Source organism: Bufo bufo, chromosome 4 (assembly GCF_905171765.1).
Source record: "Bufo bufo chromosome 4, aBufBuf1.1, whole genome shotgun sequence".
In the NCBI taxonomy this organism is placed as follows: domain Eukaryota; kingdom Metazoa; phylum Chordata; class Amphibia; order Anura; family Bufonidae; genus Bufo; species Bufo bufo.
The window spans coordinates 244,491,717-244,514,919 of NC_053392.1; positions in this window are offsets into that span (position 1 = coordinate 244,491,717).

A 23,203-nucleotide genomic window follows, 5' to 3' on the forward strand; every position below is an offset into this window, starting at 1 on the left:
TGCCTAATAATTCTGCACTCCCTGTATACTGTGGGGACTCGCTCTGGTAGACAGGATTAGCGAACGCAGTATAGAGGCAACAACAAGTTCTTTGGATCAAACAGTTCAGCGTTTTATTCACACTTTAGGCAAGTGACAAACAAACAGTCATATTCAAACAAAAAGTCACCTTGCGGTGTTGGTGGTAATTCAAACCATGCGGCAATTCTGCCTCAAAGAGTCTTTGCTGATAGCAACACCAACCTGTTTTCACTCCAAACAGGTAGCAAGCCTTTATCCACACACAAGGCTCCCAGATCCCAACACAGAGACCTGGCTTCTGAGCCCAGCTGCCTATTTAAGGACAGCCAGGTGCTGCCAAAACCCGGACCGACATTTAAAATCCGGTCGGGTATTTGACCTCACCTGGCTGTAAATCAGCCCAGCAACACATGCTGGGAGGAAAATACCTGTTTTCCCAGACCAAACCTCTCACTGTGACACATCCCCCCCCCCCCCTTTGTTCAAACCTGAGGGGGGTTACACACGCCGCCCAGACAGTGTACCCGGGACAGGACATCCGTGTTTCCCTGTAACCAGCCTGCTCTGTGTTCCACCGAAAACTTAAAGTTTTGTAGGGAAAGAAACCATTGGGTGAACCGGGCATTTGAGAGAGGAGTGGTCAGTCACCAGGCGGAATTTTCTCCCCAATAAATAATAGCAGAGAGATTCTAGTGCCCACTTGATAGCCAGGCACTCTCTCCACTATACTATACCGGGTCTCGGCTGGGGTGAGCTTACGGCTGAGGAAGACAACGGGATGCTCCTCCCCGTGTACTTCCTGAGACAGTATAGCACCGAGGCCTACTTCGGAGGCATCGGTCTATACTATAAACTCCCAAAACTGGGGACCCACACAGGTAAATTCAAAGCAGAGAAAGCCTCTTCCGCCCGATCATCCCAGCGAACCATCATTGACTTGTGTCCCTTCAAGAGTCCTGTCAAGGGTGCGGCTAGAGTAGCAAAGTGGGGAACAAACCTCATGTAATAGCCCACCATTCCCAGGAATGACTTTATTTGCCTAGTGGTAGAAGGTCAGGGCCAATTCCGTATCGCCTCTATTTTGTTCACTTGGGGTTTGATGACTTCGCGCCCATGCAGACTAAAGGGTAAGACCATATATTGATACAGCCCCTCAGGCATCATGAAGGCAGTTTTCTCTTTGGCAGCCTCCGTTAAGGGCACCTGCCAGTACCCTTTCGTGAGGTCCAAAACAGAAAAATACCGGGCTTGTCCTAACCTCTCCATGAGCTCATCTACCCAGGGCATGGGATACGCATCGAATTTGGAAACCTTGTTAAGTTTTTGAAAGTCGTTACAAAACCGTCCGGCTTGGGTATCAATACTATAGGACTGGCCCACTCACTTTTTGACTCCTCAATGATGTCTAGCTGCAACATTAGCTGCACCTCCTCCGATATGGCTTGTTGCCGAGCCTCGGGCACCCGGTATAGTTTTAATCAGACTTTTGCCTAAGTCTCAGTGACAATGTCATGCTGGATTATTGAAGTGCGTCCAGGGAGGTCCTGAGTCTGTTTAGAGGAGAGGATTGTCAGCAATTTTTACTGTGGCAGCCGCCTCTCTTGATTTCGCCGCCCTGGCTGGTGTACCTTGTAGTTTACATCTCCAATTTTCTCAAGTACCTCGTAGGGCCCCTGCCACCTAGCCAGGAACTTGCTGTCCACGGTCGGCACCAGAACCAAAACCGTATCACCCGAGTTAAAGATCCAGACCCGAGCCTGACGATTATAGACCCGACTCTGGGCTCGCTGAGCTGCCTCCATATGCTCCCTAACAAGAGGCAACACTGTCTCTATCCGATCTTGCATCTGGGTAACGTACTCAATGACACTTTTATGTGGAGTGGGTTGTTGTTCCCACGCCTCTTTGGCCACGTCCAAGAGACCGTGAGGGTGTCTGACATATAGCAGTTCAAAGGGCGATAACCCAGTAGAGGCCTGGGGTACCTCTCGTACTGCGAACATGAGGTAGGACAGAAGGAGGTCCCAGTCCTTCCCATCTTTAGACACTACCTTTTTCAACATATTTTTTAATGTTTGGTTGAACCATTCTACCAGACCGTCCATTTGCGAATGGTAAATGGACGTCCGTAGTGGTTTTATGTGCAGCAACTTACAGAGTTTCCTCATCACCTTGGACATAAAAGGGGTCCCTTGGTCGGTCAGAACCTCTTTAGGTAGTCTTACTCGGGAAAACATCTCCATTAACTACTTATCTATGAGTTTGGCCGAGGTATGTTGCAGTGGCACCGCCTCCGGGCACCGAGTGGCGTAGTCTAGAATGACTAAGATGTGTTGATGCCCTCTGGTGGACTTCGGTACTGGGCCCATGAGGTCCATAGCTATTCGGTCAAACGGTACTTCGATAATTGGGAGAGGTACTAGGGGACTACGGAAATGTGGCTGGGGCTAGTTATCTGGCAGGTCGGGCAAGACTCACAAAACTCTTCCACTTCTTTGAATATGCTGGGCCAGTAAAACCGCTGTAGAATACGATCCTGAGTTTTCTGCAGCCCCAGGTGACCCCCCGAGAACGTGTTGGTGGGCTAGATCTAACACAAGCTTGCGATAAGCCTTGGGGACTACCAACTGTTCAATAGACCCCGTAGTTGGTTTACCCCATACAACATATCTTGATGAACAATTAACACATTTTCCCAGGCGTGGGATAGGGTTGGGTCCCGACGTTGAGCGGTACAAAAATTATCCCCGGAGACATTGAGGTCTGCCAATTCAGGACCCGGCGGCAAGTCCTCCACGTCTCCCACCATCACACTTAGCAGGGTTGTCTCCCCATCTTCCACCGAAGTGGCGGTCACCCCTACTGCTGGCCCTTCGGTCTCAGGTTCCAAGGGTTCTGGTCTCCCCCCAGAGCCGGGCCACTCTGCTAGGGTTACCCCTGTCTCATGGGTATCAGTCACTCTCATAGCAGGCCACAGTGCCGGGAAGCCCGGGAAATCTCTCCCTATTATGAGTTCTTAATGTAAATTTATGGCGACGGCCACCTCTTGGGTTCACCTGCCGGCCACCATGGACAGAGACACCAGGGCAGTGGGATAGTCCTTTAAGTCTCCATGGATGCACACGACCCCGACTTCGGCCAGTATACTGGGCGGACTGCACCAGGGAAGATCTTAACAGGGACACCAGACTCCCTGAGTCCAGCAGAGCTACCGCCAGAGTGTCTCCTACTTCCACCTGGCACAGGTGGCTATTGTCTATAGTCTCTGGGGTACCTGTTGCACACCGCTTCCTGGCATACAAGGAGTGGCGGTAGCCATAGTTAGTATCCATGGGTTCGCCCCGATGGGGACAGTCAGCCCTTATGTGGCCAGGTTCCTGACACCGCCAGCAGATTATCGGAGCTAGGTCTGTAGGGGGTATATCCAGGGCAGGTTTTTCTGGCACCAGTCGCTGGGTCTGGGGTGGAGATTTCTGGGGTTTGACTGCCCCCCTCCCAAAAGAAACCCCCTGTAGAGTCCTGGTAGCCTCATAGCGCTCCAACAGATTGACCATCTCAAGGGCATTACCAGGAGACACCTGGCTGATCCAGTGCTGGAGAGGGTACGGCAAAGCCCTCCATAATACATCAGCCCACAGACGGTCCAGCATAGCAGTGGAACTCAGCACGTCATTTTTGCAACCGGTGTAAGAGATCATAACACTGAGGTCTTCCGGGTTAAACTCCCACTGATGTACCCGCTGGGCCCAGACCTACACATTCACCCCCAGTCTTGCCAGAATATCACCCTTTACTGTCGTGTAATCGGCCGCTTGATCGTCTGGTAAGTCCGGAGGCCAGGAACGGAGCGACGACCTCAGCCCACTGATCGCTGGGTAGTTTCTCCCTCACGGCCACCTTTTCAAACACCGCCAGATAGGTCTCAACGTCGTCCGAGGGGGTCATCTTAGGGATCGCCGCACGGACTGCTTTTCGGGCATCCTGGACACTCTGGGATGCTCCTGCCGCTTGTAAAGCCATCACATGTTGCAATAGCAGCTGGTTGGTTTCCTGCTGCTGCTTATTAGCCTTCCGCTGTTGCAAGTTAGCCTCCACAAGGGCTTTCACGACAGCTTCCATCTTGTCGAGAGACACGGGTTGTAATCTCGCTGGTTTGATGTAAGACATACAACCGTGCCTGGAAAAATATTTCAGCCTTCACGCCAGCCTCACTACACTTCCCCGCATCCTCTACCAATTGTGGGGTCTCGCTCTGGTAGACAGGATTAGCGGACACAGTATAGAGGCAACAACAAGTTCTTTGGATCAAACAGTTCAGTGGTTTTTTTTCACACTTTAGGCAAGTGACAAAACAAACAGTCATATTCAAACAAAAAGTCACCTTGCGGTGTTGGTTGTAATTCACATCATGCAGCATATCTGCCTCAAAGAGTCCTTGCTGATAACAACACCAACCTGTTTTCACACCAAACAGGTAGCAAGCCTTTATCCAGACACAAGGCTCCCAGATCCCAACACAGAGACCTGGCTTCTGAGCCCAGCTGCCTATTTAAGGACAGCCAGGTGCTGTCAAAACCCAGACCAACATTTTAAATCCGGTATACACTGTAAATAAACAATATTGACACACATCTCCCACAGTAGACAACTATATACTAATGTGTGAGAGATAACAGTGAAATGGTTGCTGTGTCCTTATAATTTGTGGACAAACAACGCCCTCTCACATTGAGCCTGTTTTTGTAAATCTAGTGGAGAGCCACAAGTTTTTAATAAGTAGTATTTAATAAAATTGTATTTTAAGCATTCTATTTATTCAGGCAGTTAATAAATGGCATTAAAAAATAATACAATAATTACTCACCTCATCCGCATGATCGCGCAGCCGTTATCGTCTCCTTTCTTCTTCTTGCAGGACCTGCAACAGGACCTTCGATTACGTCATCGCGCTCACCACGTGGTGAGCGCGGTGACGTCAGAGCAGGTCCTGCTGAATGAATATACAGGACCCTTCTATCTTCATTCAGCAGGACCTGCGCTGAGCACGTGGTGAGCGCGATGACGTCATCGAAGGTCCTTTTGCAGGTCCTGCAAAAAGAAGAAAGAAGACGATAACGGCTGCGTGATCAAGCGGATGAGGTGAGTAATTATTTTATTATTTTTTAACCCTCAATGGACATTTTACTTAGCATTCTGTATTAAAGAATGCTATTAAACAATGTCATTGAATTTGTGGCCAGTGGCCAGCGGGGCTCAAGAGGCAGCTGCCTTGGGCCCCCCGGGAGCAACTGGGCCCGGGGCAGCTGCCCATTTTCCCTTGCGTTAAAGATGGCCCTGATGACACTATTGGGGCACTAGGATGGGAAGTATGTGTGGAGAAGGGGGAAAAGATAATGCTAAAATCAGGAGCCTAAGATGTCTGTGTGGCAAACTCAACAAAGACAAGATGTGGCTGAAAGAACTTGTCAAGGCGGTCTGCTCCCAGTGAACAAGAGAGGAAGAGAGCATCCACATCACAGGAGACATTACTGGATGTAAGAGGCATGCAGCGCTGTGTTCTCAGTATGTTTGGTAGCGCAGAATGTATGTCCATTCAGGCAGCCTCAAGCAGTAGAGAACCCATAATTGGTCTAGGCCTTTCTCCAATGTAAGCAGGCTCTTCCTACTGCTCTACCATCCATCCAGAAGCCGGTAACCAATCTTATTTGTGCTGGTTCAGATGCCTGAGAGAGGGAGCACCTCCCTGTAAAACACTTAGATTCTGCAGTCATTATTTACTGCAGCCCCTACGAGGTTAAATGACCTAGATCGGCGCTTTGATGCTGGCTGTCATTTGAGAGCCGAGCTCTAGCTCATCGCTGCACGGGAGACTAGGCCACCGTAAAAATGCCGCTGCCTAGCCTAGGGCCTGTTAGTGAATGCCATAAAAAGACATATTGTCTATGGGTTAACTTTATAGAAAAATATAGCTACAAGCAATAAAGCCTATTTTGTGAAGAAATACAATAGGCACAAAAAAATCTCTGTTGCAGTTATGTTTATATGTTGCAGTTTACTATTAAAGTGACTGCAGGGTATACATGAGCCACCTAGAGGGCAAGAAGGCAGCATTTCCATGGGTATCAATGGGCACTACACTGCTACCTGTCACTTCCCCACTTCCCTTGACCTTTCATGTGTGATGTACACCCTTCATTGATCAGCGAATGTGGACCAATGGTGCCACTGAATGAATCTCATTTATGGCTACAACTAAGTGTGTTATCTAAGGAGTCCCCCTGGTTTTTACCCTCTAGCCCCTATGCAGGGATCTGGTCTTCACTGCAGGAGAACTACCAGACCACTACCTCTTTGAGTAGTCTGTGTTCAGTGACAACTGACCCAGGTGGGTCAAGAGACACCAGTGTGAGGCAAATTGTGGTCAATGGACATGCCAAGGTCAGGGCAGACAGAGTTCATTCAATGTGGTATACCTGCATTGGGGCAGGGCAGGTGCACAGTTCACTATGTGCAACAGGCAGAGGTCAGGGTGGGTGGAACACCACAGTAAACAGCCAGATGTCAGGCATGGGAGTTCAGACAACAATACACCTGTGAAGGGACTAGACTAGCTTATTGCTCAGGCACATTCCCATAGGGGAAGGCGCCCAAAATAATGCAGGGACCGCAAGTATTGGCTGAAGAAAGATTAGGTGCTGCGTATGTGTAACACCCCAGAGTTGTGTTACTACACGCCTCTACCCCGCTACTATCTTCTAAGAGCCATTATATTGTCATCTGATGTAATCTATATTATGTCTCCACAAATGTGCATCTAAAACCATGTTAAATTCAATTGTTCTTGTAATTACCCAGGTTCACCAGAAGGTGGCAGCAACACTTTGGCAAGGTACTAGTTACAGTTTAGTGTATCTAGGCTGGAATGGATTATTCCAGCTTAGCTCCCCCTCTGTGGAAGAGGTGGTGTGTTCCCACATCCTGCAGCATGGGTGGAGAAGGAAGTTAGAGTCAGTGTGTAGCCTCCCCCCTGCTAGGGGAAGGCTGTGTGATAGCGTTCAGGAGAATCCCTGCATAGGGAAGACAGCAAGGATCTTGTCTCGGCTGCGACTTGATCATATTCTCTCTCTTCCATTTTCTAACAATTGCTCCAACAGTTTATCTATTTTCACCAAGCTGCTTGGCAATTGCCCCGTAGCCCTTTTCCAGCCTTGTGGAGGTCCACAATTTTGTCTCTGATGTCTTTTTACAGCTCTTTGGTCTTGCCCATGGTAGTAGTTGGGGTCTGACTGACTGTGGGGTGGACAGGTGTCTTCAAAGAGCTCAGACAGGTGCTACTAAGCTAGATTAATGAGTGGAGTAGACGTGGACTTTTTAAAGGAACAGTAACAGCTCTTTGATAGCCAGAATTCTTGCTGTTTTCTCACGTGTTCAAATACTTAAGTTCAGCAGTGCAAGAAAAATAAATTCTTTAAAAATCCTACAATGATTTCTTTTTTTTTAAATTCTGTCTCTCAGAGTGGGAATGCACCTACAATGTGAATTTCAGACCCCTCCATGATTTCTAAGTGGGAGAACTTGCAGGGTGTTCAAATACTTCTGTTTCTCACTGTATATATGTATTTTTTTTTTTCATTAAGTGTAGGAAATTTTTAAATTTTTAAAAGTGTAGGAAAGATTTAAAAAATCTCTAACCCCATAACAGTCACGTGGTCTGTCTTTGTGATGAGTATGCCAATGGATCTCACAGACTGTTCCCAGGACAGATAACCCCTTTGTCCACTGCTCACAATCCATGAGTCTCTCATGTCCTATGACCTGTTTTTAGGGGGGCTGGATCAAGTTTTCCGTAGCCGAATCCCATCTCGTTATGGATGTCTCTGTGCTAGATGATGGCACCTGCACAGGATCTCAGGAGCATTGCGTACACATCATTAAGGACATGATTACCAGAACTGTGAGGTACTTTTGGTGGTTGGCAGGCCATTAGGGTGGTGACAGGTTCCCTTTAACTACAAGAAGCTAAACTACTATTTAGAAGACAATCAGGCCATAGAGAAGGCCATACATTTACATTGTATAGGTAGATTTATCCAGATCACATTGACATAATTGTATACAAGCTTGCTGCATTGAAATGTTACAAAGGAATACTGAAGCAAAGCTGCTATACAACTACATCCTGATATCTGATACCTTTTTTATACTTATGACTGTGACTCCAGAAACATTCTTGGCCAACAGACATGCTCGCAGCACCTGTGATTTATTATTAATGAGTCATAACCCTTTGCATATGTCATAGCTGGTCTGTGTTTTAATAAAGACGCCTTTCCGAAATCTGAGCTTTGAGGTTACCAGAAGACAGGTGCAGGGAACTGTGAATATGATCGGACAAGAATTGTGCAATATATGACATGAACCAACTCAGTTCATTGTACAGTTATGTAGTCATTGAGGTTGAAACACTATACTGTACGTGTCCATCATGTTGAAACGAACACCTACAAAAAAAGCCCTGATTCTTAATATAACCAATGATGAACATGGATAAACCTCTACAATACCATATACTAATATTTATGTACCGTAGATCCTGATCCGTCCTTAAGGAATTTGTCTGGGATAAAAGGAAAACACTAGTCAATAAATGAGAAATCTGCTCCTTCTTCGTTACAATATGGTTTCTACATGATGCAGCTAGTGGCTAGGATGGGAAAGGTTTAGCAAATGGGCATGATGTGCCAACTAACAAAAATATTAAGGTGCTTATAGATCTCCATTGTACAGTTTTCATACCCAGCCACCATTTGGATCCATCAGGGATGACATCAGTTTTAGATTATGTTTACTGGAGCCTAGAGCCAGCATTATGAAGAGACAAAGGAGGTATTGCTGATACCCTACCCAGGGTAACCTGGGAGATCTCATTTGTCCAGTAGTGGATGTGCTTGCTAGTATTTAGAATGGTCATTACGTGATATTGATATTTTATGTTTAGTATACTCTAAGGAATTAATTTATCAACTCTTCTGCACCAGTTTTTTTGAATAAAAAAGTTACAAATCATGTGTGACGTCTTGGTAGGTATCAGTTTTGAAAAGTCCTGTGAACGGTAGACTGAATTTATGGAAAGATGGGGGATTTAACAAATTTCAGACAGATTTATAAATTTGAAAGCCAAAAAATGGTTTGCTCATAGCAAATTAAATTTTATGACTTCACAATGTGCCAAATTTATTACAAAGCGTACATCATGTCATAAATTTGGTACCAAATACTCCAACAAACTTTATTTAGATTGGTGTCACCAATATTCATAGATGTAGACCTAATGCCTCATTCACATGTCAGTGTTCCGTCAGTTATTTCCATCAGTGATTTTTAGCCAAAACCAGGCACGGCTCTAAACAGAACAGGCACAGATCTTTCCCTTATACCTTATGTCTGTGGAGGCTCCGATCCTGGTTTTGGCTCTCAATCACTGATGGCAATCACTGATCAAAACACTAACATTTGAATAAGCCTACATGCACACGAACGTGGTTTGGTCCCGAATCCGAGACGCATTTTTTGCATTCACTTCAATGGGGCCGTAAAAGATGTGGACAGAACTCCATGTGCTGTCCGCATCCGTTGCTCCGTTTCGTAGCCCCACAAAAAAAATAGAACATGTCCTATTCTTGTCCGTTTTGATAGGCATTGTTACAATGGATCCGCAAAAAAAAGGATGTCATAAGGACGTCATCTGTTTTTTGGCGGATCCGCAATTCGCGGACCGCAAAACACAAACGTTCGCGTGCATGTAGGCTAAGGCATAAGTGTATTTTTAAGATATATAACAGCAACTGGTATTTGTATCACACAACATATTGTATTTTTTTTCAACAGCCAATGATAGGATGAATATGATGTATTCACTTTCAACCAAAATTAATATTCATGTAGTATCATGGATTTTTGTGAGCTTTTCTCCTCAAAATATCCTCCTATATCAGGGAATGCCTATTGCTAACAATATATATCAGATATACTTTGCATATACCAAATATCTGAAGTGGAATAACCCCTTTCAATGAGTTGTCCAGCATGAGATCAGCAGTGCAGTAACCAGCTATGTCTACTACACAATGGATGGATCTGAGAAGTTCTGGTGCGGAAGCTACCCCTGAACTGATGATTAGAGGTGTTGTGGGGTGTGGGACCACCAGATATTGACGGCTTGCCCTGAGGATAGGTTTTTAATAGTAAAATCCTGGACAACACTTTAAGGATCAGCATTGAAATTATACTCTTCTTTTTAGTGAGTGTTACGTTGTACACTGTACCTCTTTTAAATTTCTTTTACTTTAAATTAATTGATATTCAATATTATAAAGGTCTAATTTTTTTATGAACCATTCTCAGAATAGGTAATCAATATCTGATCAGTGGCGGCCTGGCACCTGGTATCCCCACTAGTGTTGGGCGAGCATGTTCGGCCGCACACCATTTTGACTCGAGCAAACATGATTGATAAAAAAGAAAGAAAAAAATGGCTGCACACCATTATACATACAAACAATCTACCTGCGACTTCTGAGCAGAGTACTTATGTAGCTGGTTCCTACACTGCCCTGAAAATTGTAGGCTTAGGTAAGTCCAAAGAGAGGCGGTATATTAGTGTTAGGGACCCATCTGTGGAAGCCACCTTGACGCCTGGTAGATGGGCCTGACACACGTTTGATCAAATATGTGCGCTAAGAGCTTCCATTGACTCATTTATAGTAGGTATGATACCACTTTTATTTAGAATGAGCCCCATTTCTTAGCTCTATTGTTTGTATGTATAATGGTGTGCAGCCATTTTCTTTTTTATCAGTGACACAACCACTGCTACATCTGTTGTGTTACATTTGCGCATCCTAAATATCTGTGACATTCAGAGCAATTGTTTGGCCGATGCTGACAGCGACATTACCTGCACTACATCTCCTGTATAACGTTTGCGCATCCTAAATATCTGTGACATTCAGTGTAATGTTTTCTTAGCCGTTGGTGACAGTGGCATTACCTGCGCTACATCTCCTGTATAATGTTTGCTCATCCTAAATATCTGTGACATTCAGTGTAATTATTTCTTAGCCGTTGGTGACAGCTACATTACCTGCGCTACATCTCCTGTATAATGTTTGCTCATCCTAAATATCTGTGACATTCAGTGTAATTTTTTCTTAGCCGCTGGTGACAGCGACATTACCTGCGCTACATCTCCTGTATAACGTTTGCGCATCTCAAATATCTGTGACATTCAGTGTAATTTATTTGCGCATACACTTACAAAACCTGCGCTACTGTACGTGTGACATACTTGCAAGCATATATACCATTTAATATGCTCAAGGCAAGCAGTAAGGGACGGGGAACTGGCCGTGCTGCTGATTGCAGCAGATAATGCTTCCAGTCGGTTAAGCACCACCTTGTCTTCCACAAAGTCCAGTCTCAGTAGCCAAGAGTCTGATCAACCGAATCCTCACCCTGATCCTCCTTCCTCCCACCATGGCGTGTCTTGGCAAACAAGTGATCCCACACTCGGATATTCCGAGGAGCTCTTTTCAGCGCCATTCCTTGATTTGGGCCTCTCTCAAGCCCGCTTGAAGAGGGACATGAGGAGATCTTGTGCACTGATTCCCAAACTCTTAAGCATCCACAGTCAGAAGAAGATGATGGTCGGGAACGGCAATTAGTGTTTCACAAGGTGGATGATGTTGATGAGACACAGTTGCCAATAAGTGAGGTTCTTGTTAGGTCAACAAATCAGGAGGATGACCAGAGTGAGGAAGAGGAGGTGGTGGACGATGAAATCATTGACCCAACCTGGGAAGGTGGCAAGCCGAGTGAGGACAGCAGTACAGAGGGGGTGGGATCTGCAGGACCGCAACAGGCTTGAAGAGGCAGTGGGGTGGCAAAAGGGATAAGGCGGGCCACACCAAACAGTCCCGCAACTGTTCCCCACAGCACCCCCTTGTGGCAATCTCCCTTGCCAAGGGGTAGGTGTGCCGCAGTCTGGCTCTTTTTTGAGGAAAGTGCAGACACTAAAAGAATTGTCATTTGCAACCTGTGCCGCACCAAAATGAGCAGGGGCGTGAACACTAGCAACCTCACCACCACCAGCATGATCCGCCACACGGCATCCAAGCACCCTAATAGGTGGGCCAAAAGCCTGTGTCCACAATCAGTGTCTACGGGTCACACCACTGCCTCTTCTTCCTTTGTGTTACGTGCTCGCCAATCCCCTGTCCAAGACGCAGGCCTGGATGTCTCCCGCCCTGCACCTGGACCTTCGCAAGCACCATCAGCTAGCACATCTACCTCTGTGTCCCAGCGCAGTGTACAGATATCGATGCCCAAGGCCTTTGAATGAAAGCCATAGCACTAAATGCGCATCTTTCCAAATTGCTGGCCCTGGAAATGTTGCCATTTAGGCTTGTGGACACAGAGGCTTTATGCAGCCTAATGTCGGTGGCCGTCCCTCGTTACTCAGTCCCCAGTCGCCACTATTTTTCCCGGTGTGCTGTCCCCACCTTACACCAGCATGTGTCCCGTAACATCACCCGTGCCCTGACCAACGCAGTTATTGGGAAGGTCCACTTAACAACTGACACATGGACAAGTGCTTTTGGCCAGGGACGCTACATTTCCCTGACAGCACATTGGGTGAACGTTGTGGAGGCTGGGAGTGAGTCGTACCCTGGGATGGCACAGGTGCTACCGACGCCAAGGATTTCGGGCCCTACTTCCATGAGGATTTCCGCCACCACCTACATTAGTGGCTGCAACCCCTCCTTCTCTTTCTCCACCTCCTCCTCCACTTACACCTCTGAATTCTAATGGAACTCCATGTTACACATGTTGGCCAGGCTTTGTGAGCAGGAGAGGGCAGTAGTGGAATACCAGCTGCAACATGGTTGTCGCCTTTCCAGTCAGCTTCTGCTTTTCACAAGCGACGAGTGGGCATGGATGTCTGACCTCTGTGAGGTTTTACGCAACTTTGAGGAATCAACACAGATGGTGAGCGGCGATAACGCTATTATCAGCGTAACCATCCCACTTCTGTGTCTACTGAAATGCTCGCTGCTCACAATGAAGGCGGACGCTTTGCATGTGGAAGAGGTGGAAATGGGGGAAGACAGTACACAGGGTGATAGTTAGACCACCCTCAGTTCGTCTTCTAAGCGCGAATTGGATGATGATGTAGAGGAGGAGGAGAAGCAGGAGACGGTTGCCTCCGCTACAGAGGGTAGTTCGCATAGCAGGTTTATTCCATCTGTTCAGCGTGGATGGGCCAAAGAGGAGGAAGAGGATAGGAGATTGAGAGTCATCCTCCTGATGAGGACAGCAAAGTCTTGTCTGTTGGGACTCTGGCACACATGGCTGACTTTATGTTATGCTGCCTTTCACGTGACCCTCGAGTTATACGCATTTTGGCCAAAACCGATTACTGGTTGTTCACTCTTCTCGACCCCCGCTACAAAGAGAACTTCTCATCTCTCATTCCTATGGTGGAGAGGATGAGCAAAATGGTGCAATACCAGAAGGTCCTTGTGGAAAAATTGCTCCAAAAATTTCCAGGTGATAACGCTGGCGGCAGAGTACGTAGTTCCTTGGACAACCGAGGAGGGGAGATGAGGGGAACACACAGCAGTTCCAACAGAGGCAGGGCAACACACTCCAAGGCCAGGGGCAGTTTCATGACACCCTGCCAGCACCCTCAACCTGATGCGTGGCCTAGTGTCACAAGGAGGGAAAAGTTTTGGAAGATGTTGAAGGAGTACGTAGCAGACCATGTCAGCGTCCTCAGTGATCCTTCTGTGCCTTTGGTGTGTCCAAGCTGGACACGTGGCATGAACTGGCGCTTTACGCCTTGGAGGTGCTGGCCTGCCCTGCCACCTACGTTTTGTCAGAGCGGGTATTTAGTGCTGCAAGGGGCATAATAACTGATAAGCGCATCCGCCTGTCAACTGAAATGCTGGTTGACTCTTATAAAAATGAACAAGGTCTGGATTGCCCCTGACTTCTCTACTCCTCCAGAGGAAAGCGGCTGAACATAAAGGCACTTTAAATGTGGCTTTTATGGTGTATTGAATACACTGTATTCCCATGCACCCCTTCCACCACAAAAAAGGGTATATGGTTCAATCTTCCTTTTCTCGTCCTCCTCCTCTATCATATCCTCCATCATATCAACATGCTTATTAGGCTGCCCTCGCTCCTAATGTTTTAGAGGGTCAGCAGCAGGCCCTCTCCCATAATGTTTTAGATGGTCAGATCAGCAGCAGGCCTTCGCCCCTAATGTTTTAGATGGTCAGATCAGGAGCAGGCACTCGCCCCTAATGCACTCGCCCCTAATGTTTTAGAGGGTCAGCTCAGCAGCAGACCCTCATCCCTAATGTTTTAGATGGTCAGATCAGCAGCAGGCCCTCGCCCCTAATGTTTTAGAGGGTCATCTCAGCAGCAGGCCCTCACCCCTAATGTTTGAGATGGTCAGCTCAGCAGCAGGCCCTCGCCCCTAATGTTTTAGAGAGTAACCAGCAGTCCCTTGCGCCTAATGTTTTTGAGGGTCACCAGCAGGCCATCAATCATAATTTTTCAAGGGTGTGTATGATGCCCTCCTTTATGTGTAACAAAAGGTGTATTGGAGTGCCGGTTCCTTGTAATTTTTGGCAGCCCTTTCACTTAGTGCATAGGCTTTATGAGTGTAGGAGTCCCACTACCTGAACAATTGTACCACAATGTGAACGAGGCCCTCCTTTATGTGATATACAGGTTGTATCAGAGTGCCTCTTCCTTGTAATTTTTGGCAGCACTTGCACTTTATATACAAGTAAATATACAGGAAAGAATGTTTCCTAACAATTTTTCCTCTAAAATCAATTTTATCTTTGGTTTTGTCAGTCTGTAAAAGTGGCGTTTCCATGGTTACAGACCACCCTGCAATCCAGCAGTGGTGGTCATGCTTGCACACTATAGGCAAAAGCGTCAGCCTCTCTGGTGGCCGGGACCTTGGTAGCACGACCACCACTGATGGATTGCAGGGTGGTCTATAACCATGGAAACGAGCAGTGTATAATGCGATGGAAAAATGAATCCAGCCAGCAAAGGAAGCAATATGGATAATAACAATATATTAGTAAGTGGCTTGTATTAACTTTCTCTACATGATTAATCGGACTTACTGAAGTGAGACAACCCCTTTAAGACCATGTTCCCTTGATCATGGGGGTCCCAGCAGTCAGACCCCCACCAAGCAGACACTTGTCACCTGTCGTGTCTTAGCTGTTTCACCTTTTCACATTCCCTATCCTTAAAGGTTTTCTTTGGGTGTAAAAAATATAAATAAATAAATGAAAATTAAAAATCTGGCCCAAAATACATGTCAAACTAAAATAGAAATGCTCGCCTGTTAAAGGGCTTGTGTCCACTTTTCTAGTTATCCTCTATCCACAGGATCGGGGATAACTAAGTAATCCGTGGGGGTCTGAACCCTGGAGCCCCCACTGATCCCTCTTCTTGACTGAGTGGCAGGTCGAGCATATGCCCTGCCTCTCCATCCATTCTCTATGGGGTCGCCGGAGATGGCGGAGTACAGCGCTGGCTAATTCCAGTGGTCCCAAAGAGAATGAATGGTGCAGCAGGGCATATGTGTAGCCTGTCACACCATAAAAAGGGGGAACAGGACCAGTTCCTGGGATCAGTGGGGGTTGCAGAATCGGACCCCACTATTCATATAGTTATGCCTTATGGTGTGGAGAGGATAACTTGAAAACCTGCACAACCCCTTTAAATCCTCCACCACTCCACCACTAGTATCTCTCTACATGACAGCAGTGATGCCTGTAAATGCGGACTATCATCACTGCCGCCATGTAAACCATACATGTCAATACTGGAGAATATGACCCACTGTGCAGAATTTTTCAGGCATAAGTCCAACCCCCTTTTCAGGTCATAACCTTTAACAAAGTCCAAGCAAAGGTGCTAGAGGAGCAATGTGAGCAAAGGGCACAAATGGAGGGTCATAACTGAAGCAGAGACATTAGGGTCAACTGAGACAGGGTAATAGTGGGGATCCTGGAGCAGGTGTAACTGGAGAAGAGGCAATATTAGGTCTGCATTTAGAGTGGGGGCATCTGGAGCTGGGGCTCTTATGGGGTGCACCTAAAGCAGAGGCATTAGGGTCACCTGAGGCAGGATAATAGTGGGGATCCTGGAGCAGCTGCAGGGGTATTAGAGGGGGCAAATGGAGAAGATTCAATATTAGGGGTGCTTTTAGAGTGGGGGTATTGGGGGGTATCTGGAGCTAGGGCACTTATGGGGGTGCACCTAAAGCAGAGGCATTGGGGGGACCTAGGGCAGAGTCCCCCCAATGCCACTCTGAACTCTGCAGAGAGCAGCAGACATACATAGATCAGTGTCTGCTATAAACAAATCCCCTATTTCCCCCCTTACAGTTTCCAACAGGTCACTACTGTCACACACCTGAGAAATCAGCCCTGCACCGCAGAGGAGTCCTTCTCTCCAGCAGCCACCATTTCCCGACGGCAGGGAGGACATGAGGATGGCCAGACATGTTCTCTTCTCCTTCACTGCCAGCAGCCCATGAAGTTTAGAAGATACTGTGGGGCCTCCTGTACAATTTACACCAGTAGGAGGCTGCATCACTGTGCGATACTGCCACCTAGTGGCTACAATAATTATCTCTCCTGAGTAACAAAAGAAATAATTACGGTACTCCTCCGTCTTATCTCTGGGTGCAGGAGACTGAGGGCCTACCGAGGAATCCCCCGCCTCCGCGGTGGGCCAGTCCGAGCCTGACTGTGCTGTGTTACTGCAGCTCAATTCCCATTCCCGACACCAGAAACTACACTGTGAAAGGAGTCTTCAGCTTCCTCTCTATACACTGTGCCTGAAATAGCTAATTATTGAGGGTGCCGGCTGTCAGACCCCACTATTCTGATATTTATAACCTATCCTGAGAAAAGGGTCACCAATATCTGTAGCCTGGAGAACACCTTTAAACAGAAATGTACTAGAAATAATGATCAGTACTCATTGTATAAACCATTGCTTGGCTTATGTACATGTGTGCAGGGAACATGTTAACAAGAACAATTGTATATATACACACAGTGTATTCAGTGACCCAGTGGATCACTGCAAAATAATAATTGTTTGCAAAGAGTTAAATGGTGTGATTTAATGTCAAAAGCACTTATCTTTCTATGCACTATGTATTCCAAACGGTTGTGTATGGACAAAAACAGTTAACACTAGCAGTCTTGGTTAGGTTGCCATGGAGACCGGATGGTCTGGCCTCTTTTGGTTAGTTAGAGAGTTTTTGCTGAGCATAGCTAGAGTCAAGACCTACATGTGTGAGCTCCTGCCAAGTAGGCCCAAAGAGAAGCCCCATCAGGAAACACCATCCCTGAGACTGATCAGCTGCCAGAGAAAAAACTTAACTGAGAGACTATCCCTGAGGGAAAGAAAACAGATGTCCACAGAAGGTTTAGAAGCATCAAGGCTGTTCACTGATTCAGACAGTAAGGTACTACTTGTTTATGGCATTAAGCCTTTACTGCTTGTGGAAAGGGTTAATTGCATCCAGGACCCACCACACTTTGAGACCGACTGGCTATCTGAATCTAAGATCTGCACCCATCTGCCTGGGAACTGCAGAAAAAGTTAATGAGAATTGAATTACATGCCTGTGGTTATTTGGAAAGATTGCAAAGAGAGTGCTACTGCCAGCAGTGTTTTTTAGTTTGTTTGCACTAAAGCTTGTGCAAGTAATTTTCCTTTGAAATTATAAAGTATAAGTGGTACACCTTCAAAGGGGCCAGAGGTAAAATACTGGGGTAACCACATCTGATGCTTGGGGTTTGACTCAGTACAAGTGATCTACATATAGATAAAGACATAGGAAATAAGAAGTATTCTGGAAAACACCTTACCTTGGGGTTTGACTCAGTACAAGTGATCTACCTATAGATAAAGACATAGGAAATAAGAAGTATTCTGGAAAACACCTTACCTTGGGGTTTGACTTTGGATGTTATACAGAATTGCTGGGCACTTGCTAAGATCTGTAGTTCTGAACAAACTGATTCATCTAATTCTTCCACTACTGTAAGAGTTCTTTGAACCCTTATCTCCTTGTCTCTGGGTCTTCTTTGAGAAGATGAAGCAGACCCAGAGCTGATGTCTTTTCTTGAAGATCTTACACTCGTTGGATCTGAATACTTTTCAGTTTCTTTTGTTCCATATTCTAGACTATTTTCTTTCATTCTGTATGAATGTCTGTGGTTATCATCTTTCTGATTAGAAGGTTGTCTTTGCGAAACTTCCATACATCTGCTGCACATCTTCTCCTTAGGGAGCTTAGTATTATGCTCAATGTGTTTCTCTCTCTTGAGGTATCCAAAGGGTGAGGGCTGGGAACGTACAACTGACATGTCAAAACGTTGCTATACTGAGTAAGGCGGCAGTGATATGTTCCTGCTAGTCTAAGTTGTCTGACTGTAGCATCAATCCTCCTGAGATTTTAAGAGGAGTTATCTCCTTTATTTATCTCAGTCCACATTGCCTATTGGTGTTTCCATCTCAACCAACCGGATGTTGTTTAATGCTCTGCAGGAGGCTGTCCGGCCTGTCATCCAAGGAGATGGGTTACCATGAAAAGAGAACAGTCAACTAAATTCTTGCATGGATTATGGGCAAGAAAAGAGACTGTAGACATTCTTTACTCAGGACAACTGTCAATCAGTTTCCCAGGTCAAGATCTGCACATATTCCTATTTCACAATTTTGTAGCAACATGTCACCCTAGCAGACATCTTCTGTTCTCCTTGAGAAATAAATCCAGAGCAGTAAAAAGTACACAAGGTTTGAGGGAGCTTCACTGATGGGTTTTACATACAAACAAGACAAACAAATGACTTCCCTGTGTATCCTATAGGTATCATTGCTCACTAATGAAATGCAGTTAAGTTTGTGTAAGAATCTCAAGACTAGAATCAGGATCAGAGGGACTTATTGTAGTTTCCACATTACATCAGTTAGCTTGTTAGAGCGGAGCCTATGCTGTGGGATGAAGCACAATGCTCTTATTGAGTACATTGCGGGAGCTGTTCTGGGAAATGAGGGCATTGTTGGCTGTCCTCTACTCTAAACTCCACACACAGACAAGAGAAAGAGAATTCATTGCCGTGTTTACTTTGGATGAAGTACCAAGAAAGATTCTCTTTACCATCTGACAGTATGACACATCCACATGGGCTGCATGTTTATTCAAAGACCAGTGTCTTTTGCAATAGGACTGTGGAATTGAATTTCTGCTTACTGAAGCTTGCACTGCCAATTTCATCAGTGATGCCAGCCAGGGTCCACGATATAGAACAGATCTTTTTGAAACCCTCATAAAGCCCAGGTATGGATTCTCATTTCCAGTTTAAAGGGGTTATCCAATGATTAATGTAAAATGGAAATCATACATAATCTAGTATATGACAACTTTCTAACAAAGCTAGAACCAGCACTGGACCTTGATCCAGAGATCGCCCCAATTGTTCTGCTGAATTTATTTCATGCTGGCAGCTTAGGGGTCGTGTCCTTTCTCAGAGGGTGTGTTCTGTCTGCTGCAGTTAGTGGCAGTTGAGGGATGGATCTGATGTGCTTCCATCTCAGTTAGCAGGACAAAGCAATTAGAACAAGAGCAAACAGCAGGTGGCGCTTTACAGATAGATTTCAGTGACTAACTCAGTGGCTATACTAAATTTTTAAATACATGCAATTACAAAAGTATTCCGATCCAGATGCTGGTTTGAAAACTGTAGAATATTATTCGTGAAACAACTACTTTAATGCTTGACATTCCACCAAAACCGCGAGTTTTTATATATAATATATCCAGAGCATCCCAAACATGCTCCATGGGAGAGATGTCCGGTGAGTATGCTGACTATGTAAGAACTGGGATGTTTTCAGCTTCCAGGAATTGTGTACAGATACTTGCAATGTGGGACCGTGCATTATCATGCTGCAACATGAGGTGATGGAACAATGGGCCTCAGGATCTCGTCACGGTATCTCTGTGCATTCAAAATGCCATCAATAAAATGCACCTGTGTTCGTTGTCCATAACATACGCCTGCCCATACCATAACCCCACCGCCACCATAGGGCCACTCGATCCACAACGTTAACGTCAGCAAACCGCTCACCCACACACGCTGTCTGCCATCTGCCCTGAACAGTGAAAACCGTGACTCATCCGTGAACAGAACGCCGTGCCAACGTGTCATTACTCTCAATGGAACCTTAAAGAGAACACACCATACCTCCAGCTTAGGCCATTCTTGTTCCCTGGTGCTGCTGCTGAGACTGTTCGGTCTAGCACCCAATTTATTGGACTGCTACTCTCAACCATACTAGGACTGTAGATGGGACAATTCACAATTTATCACTGACATTACCCAAAAAAAGACCTGATCATATGCACTGGTGTCAAGAAAGTGACACAACAGCCCATATCCTTGACATTCCTCTTCCAATGACATCACAAACTGTATTCTGCCACAGATGTACATTAGAGATTATCCCCTGATTGGTTGTGAGTGATAGCCCCTGTACAAGCAATGGTAGATAGCTGAACTCACTAATATCTCCAGATATAGGCACCAGTTGCATGTGATGATCCAGTGAGGAGAATACAATGGTGAAGCTTTGATCATTTATTGATTTGCCTTGAAAACAAATGCAGGGAAATGAGGGTATGCTAGAGGATATTAGAGGTCAAAAAGAATAGCTCTCACCAGGTTGAAGGTCTGCGACAAAGAGGAAGTACGAAGGACCTTACAGAGGATGTGATGTCACAAAAGAGGGAGGAGAAAAATGCAATGGAAATTTACATAACACACTATAAATGGTATTATAAGAATAACCACAGGGTGGCAGCGTAACACAACATAGTAAATGATAATATAATGCAAACACAACAATTGTAGAATACAAGCATAAAGGCTGGAACAGCACACTCCCCGTCTGAAATCCTTGGATTTCACTATATATGCAACTACAAAAATGTCCATGAAATGTTGAAACCTGAAAGACAAAAAACAAACAAAAAGAACATACTGGAAATGGTGAACTGGAACAGTCCAACGCCTTGAGTCTTCTGGTTGCCAGGAATAAAGTTCCTCAAGTAAAGAATCATTCCTCTACGGGTAAGAGGAGAACAATCTCAGATGCAGGCCTGATAAAGGATTTGGGATGGCCTTGTTTTGCGATGGTCACTTCCACCTTGCAAACTTTGCCATCTTCACTGATGAAGACCTTTGAGATGAGTCCCATGGGCCAGGAGTTTCTTTCCACCTTTTGGTCTTTCATGAGTACAAGATCTCCTATCTGTAAGTTTGGCTTGACCTGTTGCCACTTTCTACGTGCTTGCAGAAGCGTTAAGTACTCTTTTTTCCACCTGCTCCAGAAACAGTTGGCCAGATGTTGAACGTGCTTCCACTGTTTCAGATATATGTTACTAGAAGAAGACTCTTCAGGTGGATTAGGAACAGATCCAAACTTCTGAGTGAGAAGAGTTGCTGGAGTAAGAATGGCAGGGGATTCTGGATCCATAGATACAGGTACAAGAGGTCTTGAGTTGACAATAGCGGATACCTCAGCCAGGAAGGTAGTCAAAGTCTCATGGGTGAGCCTTGAGAAGTTTGAGTCCATCAGCATACAGTCCAATATTTTGCGGGTGATGCCTATCATTCTTTCCCATGAACCGCCCATATGAGAGGCATGCGGGGGGTTAAAGATCCATGTACAACCATTATTGGCTAAGTAGTCTTGAACTGGTTTAGAGTCAATTTGCAACTCTCGACAGGCTCCTATGAAGTTGGTTCCACAGTCAGATCTTATTTGCTTTACTGGTCCTCTGATGGCGAGGAATCGTCTTAAAGCATTGATGAAGCTAGAAGCGTCCATGGATTCTATTGCTTCAATGTGTATAGCACGTACACTTAAGCATGTAAACAACACTGCCCATCGTTTGCTTTCTGCATGACCACCTCTGGTCTTACGTGCAGTGACTGTCCATGGCCCAAAGACGTCCAGACCAACATAAGTGAACGGTGGTTCGGTGCTTGTCCTATCAACTGGCAAATCAGACATTTGTTGATGTTGTAATTTTCCTCTCGCCTTGCGACAGTTAATGCAATGGTGAATAATATGAGCAACCTGTCTTTTTGCTCCCACTATCCAAAGACCTGCGGCTCTTAAAGCGCCCTCAGTGAAATGTCGGCCTTGATGCTGGACTCTTTCGTGATAATGCCGTATCAACAGTATAGTAACGTGGTGTTTGGCAGGAATAATGAGGGGATTCATTTCTGCAATCTCTAGCTTAGCCTTGTTTAGGCGACCACCAACTCTCAGCATGCCACTATCATCAATTACTGGTTTCAAGTTGACAATGGGGCTGCCTTTTGGTATATCTTGCTTGTCATGTATACATTTCAGTTCCATTTTAAAGGCACTCTGCTGTACGTTACGTATCACAAGCAATTCACTTAGAATAATGTCTTCTGCCGTTAGAGGTTTATGGCACAGGTGCCAACTGCGACAGTCAGTATTATGCTTCTCAGCATGAAAACAATGAACAATGTGGACTAACCTTGCAATGATGTGAATGAGTCTTGACCATCTAGAGAAGCGTTCAAAGCGATGACAGCCCAAGCCAGCGCTCCTTTTAGACTTTGTGACGAAGGTACTAACTTCAGGCCGAATCTCTGGATCTTCATGAGGGTCCTGGAGACTGAAGACGTCTTGGGTAGGAGTTTCTTCAATCTGGTTCAGCAGAAACCCTGGACCTGTCAACCAAGAAGAAGTTGCAGAGACTCTTCCAGATGCCGGTCTGGTGGCGCAATCTGCGGGATTGAGATGAGATGGAACATAGTGCCACTGATCAGGTTTAGAGGATCTTCTAACCCTTTCGATGTGGTTACTGACATAAACGTAGAAGCGTTTTGACTGGTTGTAGATGTAACCCAGGACAACCTTACTGTCTGTGTAAAATTGAATGTCATCCACCTGAATATCCAGCTCACGTTGTATAAAGTCCGCAATCTCTACGGCTAGCACAGTCCCACAAAGT